This window comes from Asterias amurensis, chromosome 3, assembly GCF_032118995.1.
Source record: "Asterias amurensis chromosome 3, ASM3211899v1".
In the NCBI taxonomy this organism is placed as follows: domain Eukaryota; kingdom Metazoa; phylum Echinodermata; class Asteroidea; order Forcipulatida; family Asteriidae; genus Asterias; species Asterias amurensis.
Genome location: NC_092650.1, coordinates 23,810,664 through 23,833,082, shown reverse-complemented (window position 1 = coordinate 23,833,082; position 22,419 = coordinate 23,810,664). Strand labels below are relative to the sequence as shown.

Sequence of the window (22,419 nt, the reverse complement as noted above, 5' to 3'; positions counted from 1 at the left end):
TGGCATCCTGGTGTTCTAAACGAGTAGCGTGATTGGTCGGGATGGTTGTTGAACATGCTGTTTGAGGGACGATTAACGGCGGTGCGCGTTGCAATCAAGATGTGTTTTTTTGTTCTTCCTCCTTGGCTTTACCTGTGCCTGCATCCGAACCCATAAATCATTTGCGACCCCAAAATGAAGTTAATTTTGGAATGTTACAGTGGATGCTTAAAGGAGATGTGTACATCCGACTGTTTAATGAACATCAGCCCGTAGAGCAATGATCAGACATTGATCTTAACCACACCACAATAGTCACCATAAAGAAAGTAGTGTTTGAATCCAGTGCAGTCTTATATTAATTGCCAGTACATAGGCTGCTGAAATCAAAAACTGGTACGAATACATTAAGAGTTACACTGCCTTTTAGACATTATTCATAAATACCTCAGACAGTTTCGCTATTCCTATTGGTGGAGAGCGCGTCACGTGGGTGTGTGTAAACCTTTGTTTATGACCGATAAAAAGTGTTAATTCATGGGCGTGACACGCGACCTTGTTCTTGTAAGACAGTTTCTTCATTCCTATTGGTCGAGAGCAACGGCTGAAACGGTTGTGCCACATCACGCGATACGCGCGACACACACAGCATTCCCTTATAAGGAGTTGTTTACCCGAGGGCGGCGGAGGGCTTTACCATTTCATAGCTGGAGGGGTGTTGTGTTGAAAGAAATCATTTAACAATTATAATTTTTGCATTTATTTTACTTTTTGGCCAAAAAGTGATGATGTTTTTGACCGAAAAGTTATTTATGAATGGGAATTAAAGTGTGTGAATTAGTTTTCAACTAGTGGTTTAAACCTGCCGAGGCCTGGTTCTTTATAATTTACCTCAACTTCGTCTCGGTAAAATTATCAAGAACCAGGCCTCATTGGGATTAAACCACTAGTTGAAAACCTCTTCACCACACATTGATTCCCTTAATAACACATGGACATATCCGTTACTTAACAACTATCTTAAGAACCAAACTGTAAAACACACCTTTGGTTTTTGGAACCGTACAATATTTTACTCCTACAAAAAGTGTAGATATATTTAACAATTTATTTACCTGTGAAACGTAACTTCAAAAAAGGTTGTAAAGTTTTTGAGATATAGGAATAATCCATAGTTGAAATACACAGTCTGAGAAACTTTTCTCAAATATAATTTTTTTTTTTTAGTACTTCTTTCTAAAAACACATTCCTTTGATGGGAATTATCAATACACTATCAACAGCTGCAGCAGTGCTCCTTAACCAAGTCAGTTTGTGTGGTCATAAATATTTGGAAAAATCGCCTAAAATAGACCCTCCCTTACAGTCCCTTGAACCATTTTTTTTAAAAAGCACCATACATTTCAAGGGCTAATACATGTACATTGCTATCTCTTGCAGACTAACCAATTCTCTTGAGCATGAAGGACTAAAATGGTGTCATTGAGGACATGTTTCATCTGTGATGTACAACAGTTCTTGTTGCCATGGTTACACGTAGGGAAAACCAGTTAAAATAGAGATTGATAGCGCCACAAACCAAACTACGGTTTATGTTTGTGTATTTAAAAAAAAAAAAAAGGAATATATTATATTATGGTTGGTACTCCATTTAAAGCCATTAAACACTTTCGGAACAGAAAAAACAATAAAAGTTCACAAATTTACAAATATCTTACAGGGTTTACAGAAGGTAATGGTAAAAGACTTCTCTTGAAATATTACTCCATGAAATGCTTTACTTTTTGAAAAAAACATTAAAACAATTATCAAATCTCGACATCGAGAATTACGGATTATAGTAAACACACGGCAAAACAAGGGTGGGTTTCCCGTTATTTTCTCCCGACTCCGATGACCGATTGAGCCTAAATTTTCACAGGTTTGTTATTTTATATATAAGTTGTGATACACGAAGTGTGGGCCTTTGGACAATACTGTTTACCGAAAGTGTCCAATGGCTTAAAGTGATGCGAGGAGTAAGTTCTTGAATCACATAATATGTGGGTTTGAAGGTTTACGCACTTGGTCTCAAGGGACTTTTATACAAAGGAACAGTGCTTCCCCACAAGGGTTACTTTTGTTATAGTGGCACGTACCCCACAGAGAAATTCTTCCAAAAAAGGTAGCAGGACTCTGTCACTGCAATATATGCAAGTTAGCGTATTTACTTTAGTGCCCCCCTTCCCCTATCAATGCCAAATTGATGTTACATTTTATAAGCTTTTTAATGTGATGATTTCAATGTTTTTGAAACATTTTTTTGTTCTCCATTTTTACACCCATACAATGTATTTGTTTTACACTCACATTAGATTATCTTACAAAAAGAAAAGTAAAAGGCATAACATGAGCACTAAGGAAGCACTTGCCAGAAGTTTCCACCTAGAGAACAAAATGAACCCCCCTGTGCCCTGAAATGTTACCCTAGTTCTGACACTGATGCAAGGCTGGGGTGTGTGAATGTGGCAGGAGATGGTACAATTCAATGATCTCTTACCGCGATACCCCATGTTCCATTTTCTGAGTCATTACTCTTCAACAAATTTGAGTATGAGTCACAAAAATCGAAAAGGATCAATCACAGAGCCTTAAGAGCTTCAAGGCCGGCTACAGAATGCCCAGAAAAATATATAGTTGCTACATTTTTGTAATAGATGTAGTCCATAGGAAACCGGAAAAATATTTAACGAGTCTCTTCTTTCACGTTAATACATGGTAAAAATGTTTTTCTCCGAAACACTCCAAGCCAATATTCTGAAAAACGAGAGGTCAAACAAACCCGAGCGACAAAGGAATTGTGACTTCATCGGTGCTATTTGATGTGGAAAATAGCGCCCTCAATTGGCCAAAGCTGGAGAACTGTGTACAAACCCTATTGGGAAAAAGCACCAATGACGTCAGGGGGTCATTGCATATCATTATTATAGATAAGCAGTTTGTGACTCTCGTCTAAAAAAGCCTTGACTTGCATTTTTGACTGAATTGCTTACTACTAAATGCAAATTTTGAGAGTAAAATGGTTATTAACCGGTATCCGCGATGTCTATTTAGCCATATTGAGATCATCCTGCAGCCGCTGTTTAACTATTTGAGAAAGGGTATCAAGAATTGAGACTGACACCAGAGCATTTAATAGGCACTATTAGGCCAAATCAAAAACTAAGAGGCTGCCTCCTTTTCATTTTTTGTTTACGAAAAGAAAAAAAGGATACATCTCTGAGGAAACGTATGTAAAAAAACAGTGGTTACCAATTTTCTGCCTAGCTAAAATAACAGGAAACCAGTCAAAGTAAGGCAGCCTGATGTTCTATTTTGGCTGGTTACCTTAAATTCTGGTGAGCAAAATAGTTTTTTTTGCTCTGCCACAGTTTTTGCTTCTATAATTGAGCCCTCAGCCTAATCTCAAAGAGATGTTAAAGACATTGTACACTATTGGTAATTGTCAAAGACCAGTCTTCTCACTTGGTGTATCTCAACAAATGCATAAAATTACAAATCTGTGAAAATTTGAGCTCAAATAGTTGTCAAAGTTGCGACATAACTATGAAAGAAAAAACACCCTTGTCACACACAGACCTGTGTACTTTCAGATGCTTGAAGTCTCAAAATAAAATTTGATGAATATTCTTTCTCAAAAACTACTTCACTTCAGAGGGACCTGTTTCTCACAATGTTTTATACTATCAACCTCTCCCCATTACTCGTTACAATTATTTTGAGTAATACCAATAGTGCCCACTGCCATTAAAGGAACACGTTGCCTTGGATCGGACGAGTTGGTCTATAAAAAGCGTTTGAAACCGTTTGTTATGAAATGTATACGGTTAGAAAGATGTTTTAAAAGTAGAATATAATGATCCACACAAGTATCACTCAAAATTGCACGGTTTTCTTTTTACGTCGCGAACTATCACGGTCGGCCATTTATGGGAGTCAAAATTTTGACTCCCATAAATGGCCGACCGTGTTATTGGACGAGGTAAAAAGAAAACCACGCAATTTCGAGGCATATTTGTGTAGATCATTGTATTCTACTTTTAAATCATCTTTCTAACCATATGCATTTTATAACAAACGGTCACAAAACGCTTTTCAAAGACCAACTCGACTGATCCAAGGCAACATGTTCCTTTAAGCAGAAAATATCGCTTGGCAATTACAACTGCCTAGCAAAAACAAATAGAAGAGAACCTGTCATGAGCAATATAATAAACACAGTAACCACTTTCTGATCAGCAAGACTTTGCTGTGCTTAGCAAATTAATGTGCTTTATAAAATGGGTCCTGAAGTATAAATTTAGAAACCATTGGGGTTTCATGTCTAATTAAAACATCCACTTCAAATAATTTCTGAACCTTGGTTTGTTTTATAGTTTTAAAGGAACACATTGCCTTGCATCGGACGAGTTGGTCTAAAAAAAGCGTTTGTATCCGTTTGTTACAAAAAGCATATGGTTTGAAAGATGTTTTAAAAGTAGAATACAATGATCCACACAAATTTGCCTCGAAATTGCGTGGTTTTCCTTTTAATCTGCAAACAACACCGTCGGCCATTTATGAGAGTCAAAAATTTGACTTTTCAAAGACCAACTCGACCGATCCAAGGCAATGTGTTCCTTTAATCATTATAATCTTCTTTTCTCGGAAGCCAGCTTTAAAATAAATTAAATTTATAGGTTTTTTTGTTTCATTTTATTTTATCTATTTTAAAGCTGTTTATTACACATCAGGGTCCTTAAAGATAGGAGTTGTAATTCTGATAAGGCTATCTCGTCTAAATGAAACGGCAAATAAAAGAATAATCTGAAGGAGACCATTAGCTGCTGGCATCAACTCTTTGTTTTGTTTACAGCAATAGCTTGTCTTTTAAAAAAGGCACAGAACACTATTGGTAACTACTCAACATAATTATTAGCATAAAAACTTATTGGGTAATGAGCAATGGAGAGCTGATGATTGTATAAAACATTGTAAGAAACTCACTCTGAAGTGACGTAGTTTTTGAGAAAGAGGTAATTTCTCAATCAAAGATAATAAGACTTCAGGCCCGAAGCATTATATTAGGGATCTGAAAGCACACAAATTTGTGCAACAAAGGTGTTATTTTTTTCATATTCTCTTGCAATTTTGATGACCAATTTAGACCAAATTTTCACACAGTTGTTATTTTATGCATAAAGTGTGTTTGGATGCACCAAGTGGAAATACAGGTCTTTGCCAAATGTGTCCACCGCTTTAAAATATATGTGAGATAATGTTCGAACCCTGACATCAAATCATTTTCAATTTTTAATTAACTAGCACTTATCATTGACAAATTTTCATGCAATACTTGTTTAAATGAATTGGAATCTATCAAAACTCAAATTTTTATTCAAATATAAATTTGGGGGTCAAAATTGAAGTGAGCGCATGTTAGTTCACTTGAGCAATAAAATGGCCATGATCGCTGGCATTAATACATCAGAAAGATAAAGTTTTGAAAATACAGGTTAAAAATTTGGACCAATAAAACTTCCTAGGGGCAAATAAAATGCAAAGTTAACTAGCCTGGTAGGCTACTTTTCAAAAGCTTTAAAGCACAAGTTTTACAGAACTTTTAACCATTGCAATTCCCATCCCATCAACACTCAGCAACCGTCCAAACAAACAAAAACAGAAACCAATCCTTGAATATTTTCAACACGAAGGCAATTTTGAAAATCCATCTCGACAAAAAATCAGCAGCGTACAGCGCCCCACAAAACCCCCCTCCCTGACTGCAGCATATCATGAATTCTTATCTGCTCAACACACTGGCAGATCGCTGTGTCTGATTAATGTGCACCAACGCTGGTCCCTTATCAATTGGTGGGATCCGACCCTCTAATATTAAAATGGCGATACTACAAAGGTCAGAGGAATTTATTTCCCAGCCGCGGCACCGAGCCAGATCCCTATCGTCTGATTCTTATCTCACCTATGATATCGCCAGCCAATCACAACGGAGTTTGGGTACCCACTAAATATGGACGACTTCAGATCAATCTTGTGATAGGCGCCTCGCATATGGGATTTGTGGGGGGGGGGATGTTCGTCTATCTCTTCGCTCATGTTCAACGTTGGAAGCGAGACCAAATCTCCCTATCCGAGGCAGTAAGATTTGCATAACTTGAAGGCAAGTAGACTGGTGCCCGGGTGAAACATTCATTTTAAATACTGGCTTATTAGGCATTTCAGCAATAGACCTTATGCACATGACATCATTTCAGTACGGCGCCCCCGCATTGAGGTCAAAAGGAGGTTGTTCATTGGCCAATCTATGTGCGTTTCGATTGTTTATGTCACCGTTTGACCTCAAAGATGGCGGCTGGATGACGTCAATGCATAAGGTCTATTCTAGACTTGCCAACCAATACAGTACATGCTCTGTTCAACAAACTGTCCCAACAATACAATAGCAACAATGACAATTACTTGACAATTAACCCTGCATTCTTTACTCCAAACAAGTGAACAATTTCCAATTACACAAATTAGGAACCGAGTTATAAAAAAAACGGGTAATTTTGTGAAGAAAAAATTTTGTTGTGTGTTTGTATAATCATCAAGTAATCAACCACAAGGAAAACTGACTGGGTAAATTTTGATTTCAATTTGGGATATCAGATTATTTTTTTAATATTATACATCTCCTGACATAAGAATACTTTCAACATCAGAAACAAAGGGGCAACAAGAGTGTGATATTAACCCATATTCATAGCCCACCCTGCTTGAAGAAAATATTTGGTATCAGTGGCACGCTCATAGACTACGGTAAAAGTATAATGCGCATACGTCCCATATCCAACGAAGCGCAGAATTTTCCTGTATTCCACTCCCACTGTGAAATATTTGTTACATGCCTGTGTCATTACCTTTTCTGACTCTGGTAAAGTAAATCTTGCTTGTAAGAGAGTTACGTAGCCCCCACTCCTTAGATTTCTTCAATGGCTAACAAATAGTAGCATGTATTTTCCTTTCACACTTTTTGCAAAAATGGTCCGGCGGGTATACCATAGATTTTAATAATTCAAAATATTTGTTTTATGTCTAACTGTCTAGGCAAGATGATAATCAAGAAGTAAGTCAGTGTGAAGTAGGGTTTATTCTGTGGTTCCGAACTTCATCTTAAAAAAAAAAACTCTCAAAAAGTACACCTGGCTTTCAAAGTGCAGTGTGCTGCATGCAAACATGATCGTGCACAATATCTTCTGTCAAACAACTTTTGACTTTTGTACGACAAAGCACTTTTATGGAGATAGCCAGTTCCAATGGCCATTTAATAAATTAAAAAAAGCCGATAGAAAAGATTGTCAGATAAAAATGTTGCTTCACAATGAGAGAGATTGGGCTGATTTCGGGCAACATTTCCCTTTGTGCAATACCATCCAACCTTTGATAAACAACACAGAGGAGATAATGTACAAGGGTCAAACATGCCTACCACTACCAAGCCCGTTATCTACCCCTCAGCTGCCCTAGATAAACTTTTATCAGGGCTTTTTGTTGTCCGATGAACTCATGGAAATTGACAAGCGCTGATGGAACTTTTGATGAGACTGTCTGTAAAAAGATGGTTGAGGTGATAACACACCGGCGATGACTCACTGTCCTAGTGTAGATTATGATTGCCAGTCGACATCAATAGTTGAGATATTAATGATAAATAGCTGTTGTTTTTCCTTCATACAGTTCTCTATCTTTTTATCTCTATGTTTGGAAGGACTAAAATAACCTAAATAATGCAAAATAGATTTGTGGTTGAAAGAAACAAAAATGATACGGAAAAGTTCACAGTAGGGTCTGTTAATCAGGGCTTCGGGTGAATAATGAAATTCACCACTGGACTACATGAGAGCCATCTGAGTGATAAGCATTCACATTTATATAGACCAGTCAAACCTTTTTTCTTGCAGAGTACATTTTCTTTGTAAGAGCTTTATCACTTCATGAGAGTTTGATCATGTTACTTTTTTATTTTGATTTTTAAAAGGTCGGGTCATACTTTGGCATCGACCCCGAAAACCCCCCAGAGTGTAATGTCAGTCCTTAAAGGCAGTGGACACTAATTGGTAATTACTCAAAATAATTATTAGCACAAAACCTTACTTGGTAACGAGTAATGGGGAGAGGGTGATAGTATAAAACATTGTGAGAAACGGCTCCCTCTGAAGTGACGTAGTTTTTGAGAAAGAAGTAATTTTAATCGAATTTGATGTTGAGACCTCAGATTTAGAATTTGAGGTCTAAAAATCAAGCATCTGAAAGCACACAACTTTGTGTGACAAGGGTGTTTTTTCTTTCATTATTATCTCGCCACTTCGATGACCAATTGAGCTCAAATTTTCACAGGTTTGTTATTTTATGCATATGTTGAGATACACCAAGTGAGACTAGTCTTTGATGATAACCAATGTGTCTTTAAGCTTAATTCTTATAAAAAGGTATATGGAAGGAAACATCCTGCAAAATTATTACATCTAAAATGTACCCGTTGATCCTCAGAAATCAATTAAAACCATTTTGAGTCAGAGAAACGATTCTTGCATGAACGTCTGAGCATCAATCATGAAAAATGTCCCGCACCTCTCTGCAAATGCAACCATTTGTTCAAGGCCTAGACACCCCAAATACCTCAAGTTGGAAGTCAACAACCCCCCAAGTCACAATTGAGCAAAATGTTTACACTGTGCACCTTTTATTTGGACTCTCGAGTCTGAGTAATATAGAATGTTTTGTGAGCCTACAAAACATTTATGAGGCTGGCGCTCTGTTTAGTGTGGTGCACCCTAATATGCAAAATCCATAGATCTATGTATTATAAGAACTAGAGGGCGCACTAGTGATGCTTCTTGCACAAACGCGATGAGACCGCAAGGAGACACACGCGCCATTCTGCACGCATGTTGAATATGAAATACACGTTGGAATTAGTGTTTATTGAGCGCTGACGCGATGCTGTTTTGTCAACTTACAAAATGGCCGCACAAACACACGCTGTGCGCTGCCCATTTTGTCAACTTAGAAAATGGCCGCCTGCGTGCATGCCGGGTCGAATATATCGGCCAGTGCGCCCTCTAGTTTTTATATATAACTCTATGGCAAAATCTTACCCTGAAGCTGAACCATAGTCAAAGGAACTCAAACTCAAAGGAACTCAGGTTCAGAGCGTGACTATTAGCAAGTCATGGTACTAGACATTCTGAAAAATCTAACTTGCAAATGGCTTGCTATACAGCATACTAATATCAGGTGGCAAGGAAAACATGATTTTTTTTTAAAGATAAACATGCCACTTGCTTTAAGTTCACACCCAAATATAAACATTTACCGCATAACAAAATTTGTTATTTTTGTAGTCGGACCAAGGCTGTTAAAAAATAATCTCTTCCTTTTAGGCTTGGTCACCCTTTATTAGAAACATCAATGTGAAAATAATTCACTTCCCTGTTAGTGAACATGGGAAACAGGAGTTCGTTGATTTAGATTGGACCGCCAAATTGACAGCTTGAGATGTGATGCAAATGTATACTACTAACCAGCGTGTTTTAGGTATTATATAATAGAATTATATTTAAAACAAAATTGTTTTAGGAGTATCTTTGAATAACATTTCACTTCAAAGTAGTGTGGTTATGTTCAAGATAGGCCTATAAGTTTTTAATGCCCCTAAATTTGAATCCGAGAAGCGTTACCGCAAGTAACACTTCACAGATTTCTCAAACTGTGTATTCCTATTGGGGATAATCCGCAAAGACATATTTCCTCTGGATTTTCGAAGAATTTTTTTTAAAAAATGCACCTTTTGAAATGAATTGTTCAGTTTGATGTGTACAGGCTACATTTTTATTCGATCAAACGGTTCCAAAAACTATAATGTATACTTTGCCTTTAAAGCCAATGGACACTTTCGGGGAAAAAAAGAAAGAAAAAAAAAAAAAAAGTAACAGATTTACAAATAACCTACAGGGTTTACAGAAGGTAATGGTGAAAGATTTCTCTTGAAATATTATTCCATGAAATGCTTTACTTTTTGAGAAAACATTAAAACAATTATCAATTCTCGATATCGAGAATTACAGATTTATTTTAAACACATGTCATGACACGGCGAAACGTACCGAAACAAGGGTGGGTTTTCCCATTATTTTCTCCCGACTCCGATGACCAATTGAGCCTAAATTTTCACAGGTTTGTTATTTTACATATAAGTTGTGATACATAAAGTGTGGGCCTTTGGACAATACCGTTTACTGAAAGTGACCAATGGATTTAAGTGAGTCTTGTCAAAAGTCCAAGGTATTAAATGCCTGGACTAGCTTTCTTGATTCGTAGTATTATTTTGTCCGTACAGATCTGAATATCGTCAGTGATCCTAACCCAAACCGACCAAAGGGTTTCAAGAGAGTGCAGCCAACTTACAACAGGTATGAAAATAACAAATCAAAGCCCCAAATCTCACTATTCTACGTAGACCTTTTTTGTCGCATTTTTTGGCAATAAAAGGTGAATGGTTCGCATTTTATTTATGAATACAGCGTTAAAAGAGGACCACAGTCACACCAACTCAGGAATAATACCATTTATATATAAACAATTCCGACAGTTTCAGTCACTTGTTTTAGAGGATCTTCCTACTCATGTATCAAGGGAACTCGGCAAGCTCCAACAAGGCCAGTTAGTGCCAAGCTGGCAACTGCCAATCTCTCTCATACAAATATTTATTTAACGTCTATGATTATGAATTGCGCAAATCAAGAAAAAGTGATTCAGTTACGAGACGACAAATACTTTTTCTAGTCATTGTGATTATAGCAAGTCCTTTCACAAAGAAACAGACCCAAAACTTTGTTCTCTAGGGCAAGACAGTTTTTCCTCTATGAGGAAAGTCTAAATTTCTACGGGAAATATTGTTTAATTTGGGACGCTAATCATCTGGTACTTTGTGTCTTTTTGTCATTTATGTATACTTTACTTCCATATGGTATGCTCATATAGCGAATTCAATTTAAATTTAGAATTTCACACTATAGCTATAAGTTAGAACCAACCATCTCCTGAAAAGATCAAAACATTACTGATGCCAGCAGGGTTATGCTATAATACATGTACGCATCATTTATTATCAACATCTGTTTTATTTTTAATTACAAACTTAACTTTTTTTTTTAAGGAAAACAAAAGGTTGCACTACCCTGTTGTTCCAGTTATTGTTGATGGTAATTTATGTGTTGTAAAAATGTGTAGGTAGGGTTCTTGTTTGTTCTTCATCAACAATCAACATAATGCTGATTTACAGGCAAAATTAAAATAAAAGTCACCTGTAAAAGTTTCAGTTGAACACTGAGTCAGCTACTTGTTGAGACAGCATGAAAAATCTGTCACAGTATTTTCATCAAGAATGTCAAATTCATCAAAGTTCATTCTTTTTAGTCAGGTATAAAAAAAAGTATCTGAGCAATTAGAGAAACTTTCCTACACTGTAGTTAACTTGTTTAAAACACATTATTCAAAACTGTAGGTGGTTGGAATCTGTCCACAGTCAGAGACATTTGCCAAAACAAAAAAACATTTTCATCATCCCCGAAAGAAACCGCCGAACACAGTTATTAAGAAAAGAAAACTTACCAATGGTGTCTTTAAAAAATATGCAGACAGATTAAGCTAATCTGGAGGCCAGGTGGTGGTGTGGACCGAACACATTAACAATCAACACAGACTTGCATGTATGCGCTGGCCGATCAAGCCGCCTCCGCTGTGGTGGTAGTAGATTCAGCTCTACACACAGACACACTGCACAACCCTTGAGCAATATACAGAGCTCAGCCTTGTGTTTCTGATGCTCTGAGCCGGGGCTTGTAGTGATACCATCAGTGGCATTATATTGTCCCATCAGCATCTGACGTTATCACAGATCGCTATCTTCCTCTCTGGCATATCCTGATAAGGGTCTAGGCTGTGGCCCTGTTGTTAACCCTCTTTATCAAAATACCATCTGGTAAAAATGCAGATAAGAGCTGCAATAAAAGTAATCTTATTTCAAAGTCCATCTGAAAAAGGAAAAAAGAAAAAAAGAAAAAAATTGTTTTCAATTCTAAGACTCTAGCTTTACAAAACATGTATAAATAGCAAAGTCAGTTATCGAGACACGACCATCTTTTTTTCGTCCATTCAACTTCATATTGACCAAATTGAGTTGAGACTTAAAGGGAAAAAAAAGTATGGCTCCTCAAATTGCATGAGATTTAGCACTACCATTGTGAGTCTCCAAGACTGAAACCCAGACCATTTTAAAACTTGAACACAGAACAAAAAATGTTGAAAATTCATTATTCACTAAGAGGGAACAAAGTACAGATACATCAATAGGATTTTAAAGGAACAAACAGAATTGGTTTTGCTAGCAAAACAAGTTCCTGGCAGTGTACGCACTTTATGTAATCCACCATATACATAAACTGACATGACAAACCTGTAGAAGTTTGAGATCGATCGACCATCTGGGTCAAGAGAGAATAGTGAAAAAACGATTACAAATTTTGCATTGCATCGATGCCAAAACAAAAATGAATAAAATGCTCACTGAGGGTTAAACTCCAAACGCAAAATCACATTATTTATTTCTCATCAAATATGAGATTTCAGACAGAAATATTTCAAGGGATCTTTTCTACTATCATAATCATTAGACAGTGTAAGTTTTATGTAAATCTGTGATCTTCAAGATTTTTGTTTCTTACCAATTCTGTATTGTTCCTTTAAAGACACTGGACACGTTATTTGTAATTTTGTCAAAGACCAGTCTTCTCACCAAACAACAAAACTGTAAAAATTTGAGCTCAATCGATCATCGAAGTTGGGAGATAAATGAAAGGAAGAAAACCTTGTCACACGAAGTTATGTACGTTTAGATGGTTGATTTCAAGACCTCAAATTCTAAATCTGAGGTCTCAAAATCAAATTTGTGGAAAATTACTTCTTTCTCGAAAACTACGTTACTTCAGAGAGAGCAGTTTTTCAGCAGTAATTACCAATAGTGTCCATCACAGTGCCGTTAAACTCTGCATGGTGAGAACACAATCAAGTGAGGTTTGTACGTTCTCGCTCTATGGTACATTTATGCTACATCAACTTGTTTTTTGAGTTGTGGTGGTTCTGAGAAAAACAGGTGGGATGACAACTCAACTTTTTAAAGGCAGTGGACACTATTGGTAACTACTCAAAATAATTATTGTCATAAAACCTTTCTTGGTAATGAGTAATGGGGAGAGGTTGATAGTATAAACCATTGTGAGAAACGGCTCCCTCTGAAGTGACGTAGTTTTCGAGAAAGAAGTAATTTTCCACCAATTTGATTTCGAGACCTCAAGTTTAGAACTTGAGGTCTCGAAATCAAGCATTTAGAAGCACACAACTCTGTGTGGCAAGGGTGTCTTTTTCTTTCATAGTTATCTCGCAACTCCCACGACCGATCAAGCTCAAATTTTCACAGGTTTGTTATTTTATGCAAATGTTGAGATACACCAAGTGAGAAGACCAGTCTTTGACAATTACCAATAGTGTCCACTGCCTTTAATCAGTATGTTCTGATCAAGTAAATTATTGAACAGGCAAATGCATTCCACACAACCAACCTCTGAAAATTGCATTAAATTCCATGGTTCACGTTTCATTAGAAACAACTGAAAACAGTTTGTATTTTGACACCAGATTTTGCGCATGCTCTTGTTTGGCTTATCTAAGCACTTTGGTGATTTTTGGGAGTCTTCAAAGACCATTTCCTTTTTTTGCAGTTTTTTAATGGGAAAGTATTTCTTTGGTTTTCAGAACTGAATTCAACTGATTGTTGTAATCCAATATAAATGTACATTCCATTTCTAGCTGAATACAATTTTTTATTTTCCTTTTTATAGCACCATGCTTTACAAAACTACTACAGGCTATACATATAAATTCCTTCTTAAAGGCAGTGGACACTATTGGTATTTGTCAAAGACTAGCCTTCACAGTTGGTGTATCTCAACCGTGTAAGTTTTATGTAAATCTGTGATCTTCAAGATTTTTGTTTCTTATCAATTCTGTATTGTTCCTTTAAAGACACTGGACACGTTATTTGTAATTTTGTCAAAGACCAGTCTTCTCACTTGCTATATCTCAACATATGCATAAAACAACAAAACTGTGAAAATTTGAGCTCAATCGGTCATCGAACTTGCGAAATAATAATGAAAGAAAAAAACACCCTTGTCACACGAAGTTGTGTGCTTCTAAATGCTTGATTTCGAGACTCAAGTTCTAAATTTGAGGTCTCGAAATCAAATTCATGGAAAATTACTTCTTTCTCGAAAACTATGGCACTTCAGAGGGAACCATTTCTCACAATGTTTTATACCACCAACCTCGTTACCAGGTGAGGTTTTATGCTAATAATTATTTTGAGTAATTACCAATAGTGTCCACTGCCTTTAATCAATACATTCTTGAAAAAACAAGAACAGGAAACAAGACTGTATGAAATAAAACTTAGTTTTGTTTAAAGCCACACTAATGCTGAACTTTCATGTTCAAACATATCCTGAAATTATCCACATTAAACTATCTTCCTCTTCGAATATATCAGAGTAGCTTTTTAAAGGCAGTGGACACTATTGGTAATTACTCAAAATAATTATTAGCATAATACCTTACTTGGAAACAAGTAATTGGGAGAGGTTGATGGTATAAAACATTGTGAGAAACGGTTCCCTCTGAAGTGACACAGTTCCGAGAAAGAAGTAATTTTCCACGAATTTGATTCGAGACCTCAGATTAAAAATTTGAGGTCTCAAAATCAACCATCTAAACGCACACAACTTCGTGTGACAAGGGTGTTTTTTTCTTTCATTATTATCTCGCAACTTTGACGACCATTTGAGCTCAAATTTTCACAGGTTCGTTAATTTATGCATATAATGTTGAGATACACCAAGTGAGAAGACTGGTCTTTGACAATTACCAATAGTGTCCAGTGTCTTTAAAATGTATCCTAAATTGTTGGTCCGAAATATATATTAAAAATATATAACTTCCTCGACTACAAGAATAAAGCCCTAGATTTAAAATCAAATTGACCGTCAATCTTGCAAATTATCGGGCAATGAATGCGAAATCAGGACAAAACCTTGAGAAACAACAGGCTCGCTAATGGGAGCAATAGACTTAGCAAATAAAAAATATCCTTTGCACACTGAAAATACACACAGTCACGGAGTGATTGGTCTTTCCTGGTCAACATCAAACACATGTATGAGATGTAGTTACGCTGATTGCTTAATTAATTCATCCTTCCCCCTTTCCAAAAAAAAAATCAAATTATAAAAGACTGCACATGGTTCATGCTAACTTCCAAAGATAACTTGGTTTTAAGGGGGGTTTAACCTGTAACACATTTGTCTTAATTTTGGGTTGAATTCATTCAAGTTTAAGTGTTCTTTATACTCTATTGGTGATAGTGAAAACAATCTTAAGCCACTGGACACTATTGGTGTTTGTCAAAGACCAGTCTTTTCACTTGGTGTATCTCCACATATGCACAAATAAACAAACCTGTGAAAATTTTAACTTGATTGGTCGTTGGAGTTGGGAGATAACTATGAAAGAAAAAACACCCTTGACACACGAAGTTGTGTGCTTTCAGATGCTTGATTTCGAGACCCCAAATTCTAAACTTGAGGCCTCAAAATCAAACTCGTGGAAAATTACTTCTTTCTTGAAAACCTCTGTCACTTCAGATGGAGCCGCTTCTCAAAATGTTTTATACTATCAACCTCTCCCCATTACTTGTCACCAAGTAAGGTTTTATGCTAATAATTATTTTGAGTAATTACCAATAGTGTCCACTGCCTTTAAGTGCTCCACAATACACTGAATAAAATTCAGAGAGAATTTCTCAAGTTAATTCAAAAGTTGAAGTATTCTGAAATTGACATCAATAACTCCCACAATTATTTTGATCTCAAGCTTGAGGTGAGTATGACTAGTACTATAATTCCAAGACAAATTAAAACTTTCAAATGGTTTCAAGTGTTCCTTTTGCCTACAGTAAAAAGCATACACGGGTGCAAGACAAAACTTAACTAGTGTCAAATTGCCTTATAATTTCAGCACAAAAAACTTGCTAAAGCAGAAACAATAACAGCCATACATGCCACAAGTTTACAGTGATGGTTGTGCAAAGAAATTTACCTCGCAGTTATTTTTGGTCTGCTTAAAATGTGTATTTTATCAAGTTGAGCCCTGTTGATGTTACCAATTTATGTGCATTTAAAATAAAATCTTTATAAAATGTTTAATTAAAGGCAGTGGACACTATTGGTAATTACTCAAAATAATTATTAGCGTAAAACCTTTCTTGGTGACGAGTAATGGGGAGAGGTTGATGGTATAAAACATTGTGAGAAATGGCTCCCTCTGAAGTGCCATAGTTTTCGAGAAAGAAGTAATTTTCCACAAATTTGATTTTGAGACCTCAAGTTTAGAACTTGAGGTCTCGAAATCAACCATCTAAACGCACACAACTTTGTGTGACAAGGGTATTTTTTCTTTCATTATTATCTCGCAAGTTCGATGACAGATTGAGCTCAAATTTTCACAGGTTTGTTATTTTAAACATATGTTGAGATACACCAACTGTGAAGGCTAGTCTTTGACAATTACCAATAGTGTCCACTGCCTTTAAGCAATAGTTTTAAAAGATTGTTTTGGGGGAATTTGTTTTGGCCGGGGTTTTGTTTTTGTGGGGAGTGGGGGCCAGAAAAGGCCATTTACATTTTAAGAGCAAGATGGGGACTCGGGATGGATTTGGAAAAAAAAATTAAAAAAGCAAATTTCACTTTGATTGTTGGCCAGATCGGTGACTACGTAGTAAGATGAACAACATTCCTAAGTGAGGCAGTGTGCAGGCAGTGGCAACTATAAGCATGTGGTTCCCCCACCTCCCCCATTGATGTCCATTCCCCGCCCCCCCCCCATTTGAAATATGGACTTTTCATAAATAAAATTAGCAGCCTAAAATGATAATCGTTGTAAGCTTTAAAGATGCTATGTCAGATTTTTGGCCCTAAACATTAAAAAATAGATTTTTTTTAGTGGATGGTATTTCAAAGAGTATCACTCGCTCTAACGAAAACAAAGTTTACCTTTTACTTTTAATGGTCAGGAACCATGACAACAAAATTAAAACGCCTCTTATAAAACACATAAGAATTGGTCACGTGATATATTGTCGGGATCCTGACAAAAACTAATTTTGAGCACTTTATTACACTGCTACTAATAAGTGGCGGACTTTTTCAAGCAATGGCTCAAATGAAAGCTTGTAACTTTCTCGACCCCCATCAAAATACCTATTGAATTTTAAATCAAAATTTTTGGGTCAAATCGGCAAAAAATCTGACATAGCATCTTTAATGTGAACATTTCAGAGTTTTTGTTTCACACTCACAGTCAGTTAATCTTTTCAAAATAGTAAATGGCACGAAACAACAGCGCTGAAGTGGGGATTGTTTAGAGAAATGCAAACAAAAGCTACAGTTTTAATTGGCCAGAAGTGCTCCCCCTATTAAAATGGTGTTTTCCCCTATGAATTCTACTCTAGTTTCAGTGCAGATTATTGGAGTATATTCCATAGCTTTTTTGAGATATGGTAGACACTTGGACGAGTGCGTTGTTTACTTTAGGTGAGGCCTATACAGACAATTTTACCCATTTGCACATTTTTAACAACCAGAGATAGATTAGGCCTATTGGAAAACATTCCATATCTTTTCTGAGATGTATGGTGGACTTTTCACTGTTGGTTTGGGTGTACATGTATACTGAAAAATTACCCAGACCTAATTAACTCCAATGGAGGATTGTAGGACCATGTCATAACAAAAGACAACAAACAAAGAGGGATCAAATTTGTATTTATTTATTATAATACTTTAGAGTATTTTTAGAGGGGGGGGGGATCCACAAAACCATTGTGAATATGGCTCAAAATGTTTGCTAGACCAGAATTGTTTTTACAATACTAGAATTGAGATTTTGTTTCATATCTGCACAGTTTAAAGCAGTTTGAAGGAAGATATCTCATTTGTATTCAATGGGCAACTTTCTTCATTACACGATAGAATTTGAAGAGATGTATCACTTTGCGACTGTTGAAAGTCACACTTTTTTAAACAAAGTACAAGACCACTGGACTTGCCCAGTCGTGACTTTAAACTAGCCTTTATGCTAAAATTAATGCTAAACTTGCATATTACATCGTTTAAAAACTTTACCTTAAAGCCATTGGACCCTTTCGGTAAACAGTATTGTCCAAGGCCCACACTTCGTGTATCACAACTTCTATATCAAACAACAAACCTGTGAAAATTTGGGCTTAATCGGTCATCGGAGTCGGGAGAAAATAACGAGAAAACCCACCCTTGTTTCCGCGCGTTTCGCCGTGTCATGACATGTGTTTAAAATAAACCCGTAATTCTCGTTAACGAGAATTGATATTGTTTTACTTTTTTCTCAAAAAGTAAAGCATTTCATGGAATAATATTTCAAGAGAAGTATTTCACCACTACCTTCTGTAAACCCTGTAAGTTATTTGTAAATCTGTGAACTTTTTTTTTTTTTTTCTGTACCGAAAGGATCCAATGGCTTTAAGACCGATGTGTAAGCACTGTATACTCGTACTTTCCCCACGTTTTGTGAAAAATGTCACAGCAGGCATTATACTCAAGTGGGATTCGAACCCGAGACCCTGGTCAAAATTACTAGCCTCGGGCCTGTGGTCAAGTATGAATTTAGAGCACTTGGCATTGCCCACAGTCAACCAGTTCCAGGTAATCTCCAAGAAGGCTCAACATTCAAAATTGGCATCTTATCTTTTACAGGTAACTTGGAGGCAACCAATGACATGCCTCCAAGTTGCCTGTAAAAGATAAGATGCCTGCATGCAGTAACTGGGTTAGAGTTCATAATTCCATATGTACAGTCACAGGTCTGTCTTTCGTCCTTCGAACAGGTAGTACCACAGACTCTGACTGCCACACTTCATACTGTCCACCTTCTAGAAATATAGGTCAGCATTTGGTGGATGGGTTTCTTCTGTTTGTAGAAATACCATGTGAACTCTGCTTACAATAAGTGTGACCTTGTACCTTATTTGGGTATTCTGGCAGGCAAGATACTGCACTGGTCATATGGAAAAATTTACATTTTGTGTCATAACTTCCACATAAATCCAAGAGTTATGGGTACGTGTCGTGGCCGAGCGGTTAAGAGCACCAAATTCAAGCTCTGCTGATTCTGTTCAGCAGAGTGTGGGTTCGAATCCCGGTCGTGACACTTGTGTCCCTGAGCAAGACACTAAGTAACTATTATTGCTTCTCTCCACCCAGGGGTACATGGGTACCTGTGAGGGCAGAGATGGTTCTTGTGATTGATTTAGCCGAGTAGCGCATTTGTTGCACGAGGCTGTATACTCCCCAGGGAGCTGAGATGGTGTAAGGAGTGAATTAAGGCCCAGTGACCGGGGGTAATAATTTTAAGCGCTTTGAGACACCCGTTCGGGCGTGAAAAAGCACTATATAAACTCAAATATTATTATTATTATTTATGAAAGTAAAAGCTCGACAAGATTTGAGATGTGCCCCCTTTCATCATATCAAAAGTTGATAAGAATTAGACAGTTAGCTCTTTTGTAAACATGTGACGTCACAGGTCATATCGTCTATTGCTGGCCAGGTACCACAGACTCAGGGCTATAATATCCATCTTTGGGAGGGTGTAACCCGGAAAAAGGGTACACTTAGAAAAAGAATGAATAAAACTAAATAAAAATGCTAACTATTGGGGCACTCGCTTGAACAAATGAGAGAAACCAAGATCGGATAGGGCTAAGACGCGAGGAGATGCAAATAAAAATAGGAACAGTGACTCAAAATGTAGGTTTCTCAACAACAAAAATAAAAAATAGCTTTATTGACTATAAATCAATCAACAAAAGCAGTATTAAACAATAAAAACCTCTAGACCAAACTCAGGATCTAAACTTTCTTCCTTATAAACCTTAAATTAAACCAGTCAAACCTAAACCAAGATATCTAACTGAAACTTAAAAACCAAAACTAAACTAGAGTAAAACTAAAACCCAAACACAGTTAAACCAGATTAAAACTAAAACACAGTGCCAAAGAAAAGTTACAAATTAAAATCAAAATGGCTTTAGGAAACCTGTGTAAATAAAACAACAAGAAATACAATTGATTAAAATACAGTTCTATCAAGTTTAGGAAGAACACATGGTCTTTAAAAAATGCAATCCAATGTTTAAGAAAAAGTAACTTCCAAAGAATCACAGGAATATTACAATTTGTCAAGATATTTATACAATAACAAATGAAAGTATATGCTTACCGAGTCCAGAATAGCAGAAAATACACTTGAAGATGGCAAAATTACATGGTGAAGAAAAACAAAACTTGAAGAAGAGAGCTAGAACACATGTGCTCCATGCGCTGCCAGGCTGCTATCTGATTTTAATTATATACAATACACTGGATGGGTGACTTCACTACCAAAGGATTAAGAACTGTTTACAAACATGTAACAAAAGACTTCTAAGAAATAACAAACTACATGTACAGGGGTGCAATAAAACAGCTGAAGGGACAATATAAACAGGAAAGGGCAATTAACTAGAACCTGGAATTAATTAACTTGAATAACAACACAATGAATTTTCTACCCCTACTACAAGGGCAAGAGAATAACTTTCCGTATGGCGCCACCACTTTTTCACTCGTTTTTACAAAAAGGGATATCTCATTGAGGTAAATTAGATACTATATTATTTCATATCGAATGAAAAAGTGAGAGCGCCATACGGAAACTTTTCCGGGCAAGGCCATTTTCATTTTGCAAGGGGCACTTCTTTTATAAAATCTTACCATACATTTGACAGGGCACTGGACAATGCTATTGCTAGTGCTACGATGTTGTCTCCAGACACAGTCTCAAATAGCTATCCCTAAATAAACATTGTACTCCTAGAATAGAACTTCATAGTTCTAGGAGTAGCCCTTATCACAGAATCCTTTCGTTCCTCTCTCGTTACAGACGGAAAAAAAACAGGATTAGGGATGCTATTTACTCCTTGAACTATCAATCTTAACTGAGGTTCGTTCCGCTGTTCGTGGAGATGACAGCGGAACGAAACTCATTTGAGTAGGCTGTTATTGTTAAATTGTGGGTACCCCTTTTAGTTAGTTGCGATAACGTAACCCTGCCGTCGGCAGGATGGTTACAATATCGCAACTAGAGGTACCCTTAATATGTCTGTTGCTAAAATTTTAGGGTCCATACCCTTAACTTAATGATTAATTAATATTATATGAGGTTCGTTCCGCTATCTTTTATCGTCTCAAAGATCAAGGACTACATACCTGTACTGCATGTGCGATACACCATGACCATGCATGACACTGCAATTGCATTAATGTAATACATTTTTTTAATATTTTGAATATTGGACCATATGAACCAACAATTGAACTAGGCATACCCCCCTCCGCTCCGGTAGACAACAGCCATGACAGCATGCACTTTTCTACACTTGTGACTTCGCACATATGTACCGTGTACGGTGTAGTAAGTGACTAGCCCAGGTTGGACTCCTCCGTTGCAGTAGCACTGATTGACGTCCTACCATCCAGGGCTAGTAAGTGACATGCTCGAAACTTTCCCCCAATCCATAATAATAATAATAATAATAAGACTTGTAATGCGCACATATCCACCCTGCTGGGTGTTCAAGGCGCAGTAAAACCAAAAACAAAACAAAAACAAAACACAACACAAAGAAAAACAGACACAACAAAATTAGTCATTGAAAACCTGTGACATAAGATAAGTTTTGAGAAGAGACTTGAATTTTGCAGTACAAACACAAGATCGAAGATTAAGTGGTAGAGAGTTCCAGATGCGTGGCGCGGCTACAGAAAAAGACCTGTCACCCCATGAGTGTCGAGACTTGGGTTCAATGAGGAGAAGCATAGAACTTGATCGAAGATTCCTTGATGGAGTGTAAACGTGAAGCAGTTCAGAAATATAGTGGGGAGCCTTGCCATTAAGAGCTTTGTGGACAATGAGCATCAGCTTGAAGATGATTCGTTGAGAGATAGGCAGCCAGTGTAGTTGTTTCAGAATGGGGGTGATAGAACAGGATTTTCTAGACAGTGTCACAATGCGAGCAGCAGTATTTTGGAGCCGTTGAAGTCGGGAAATCTGGTTGTTAGGAAGACTGTAGAGAAGAGCATTGCCGTTGTCAAGACGAGAAGTAACAAATGCGTG

General features: G+C 36.9%; 1 protein-coding gene across 2 annotated transcripts in view; it reads right to left on the bottom strand.

Annotated features, from left to right (window-relative positions):
* The window catches only part of LOC139934686 (uncharacterized), a 44,436-nt gene that overhangs the window by 21,156 nt on the left and 861 nt on the right, over positions 1-22,419 (bottom strand). The window contains exon 2 of one of the 2 annotated variants that reach the window (XM_071929042.1): positions 11,674-12,095. The exons of the other annotated variant lie outside the window; for it this stretch is intronic. The gene's annotated coding sequence lies outside the window, so the exon portion shown is untranslated. The remainder of the gene's footprint in view (positions 1-11,673; positions 12,096-22,419) is intronic. 2 annotated transcript variants of the gene reach the window in all.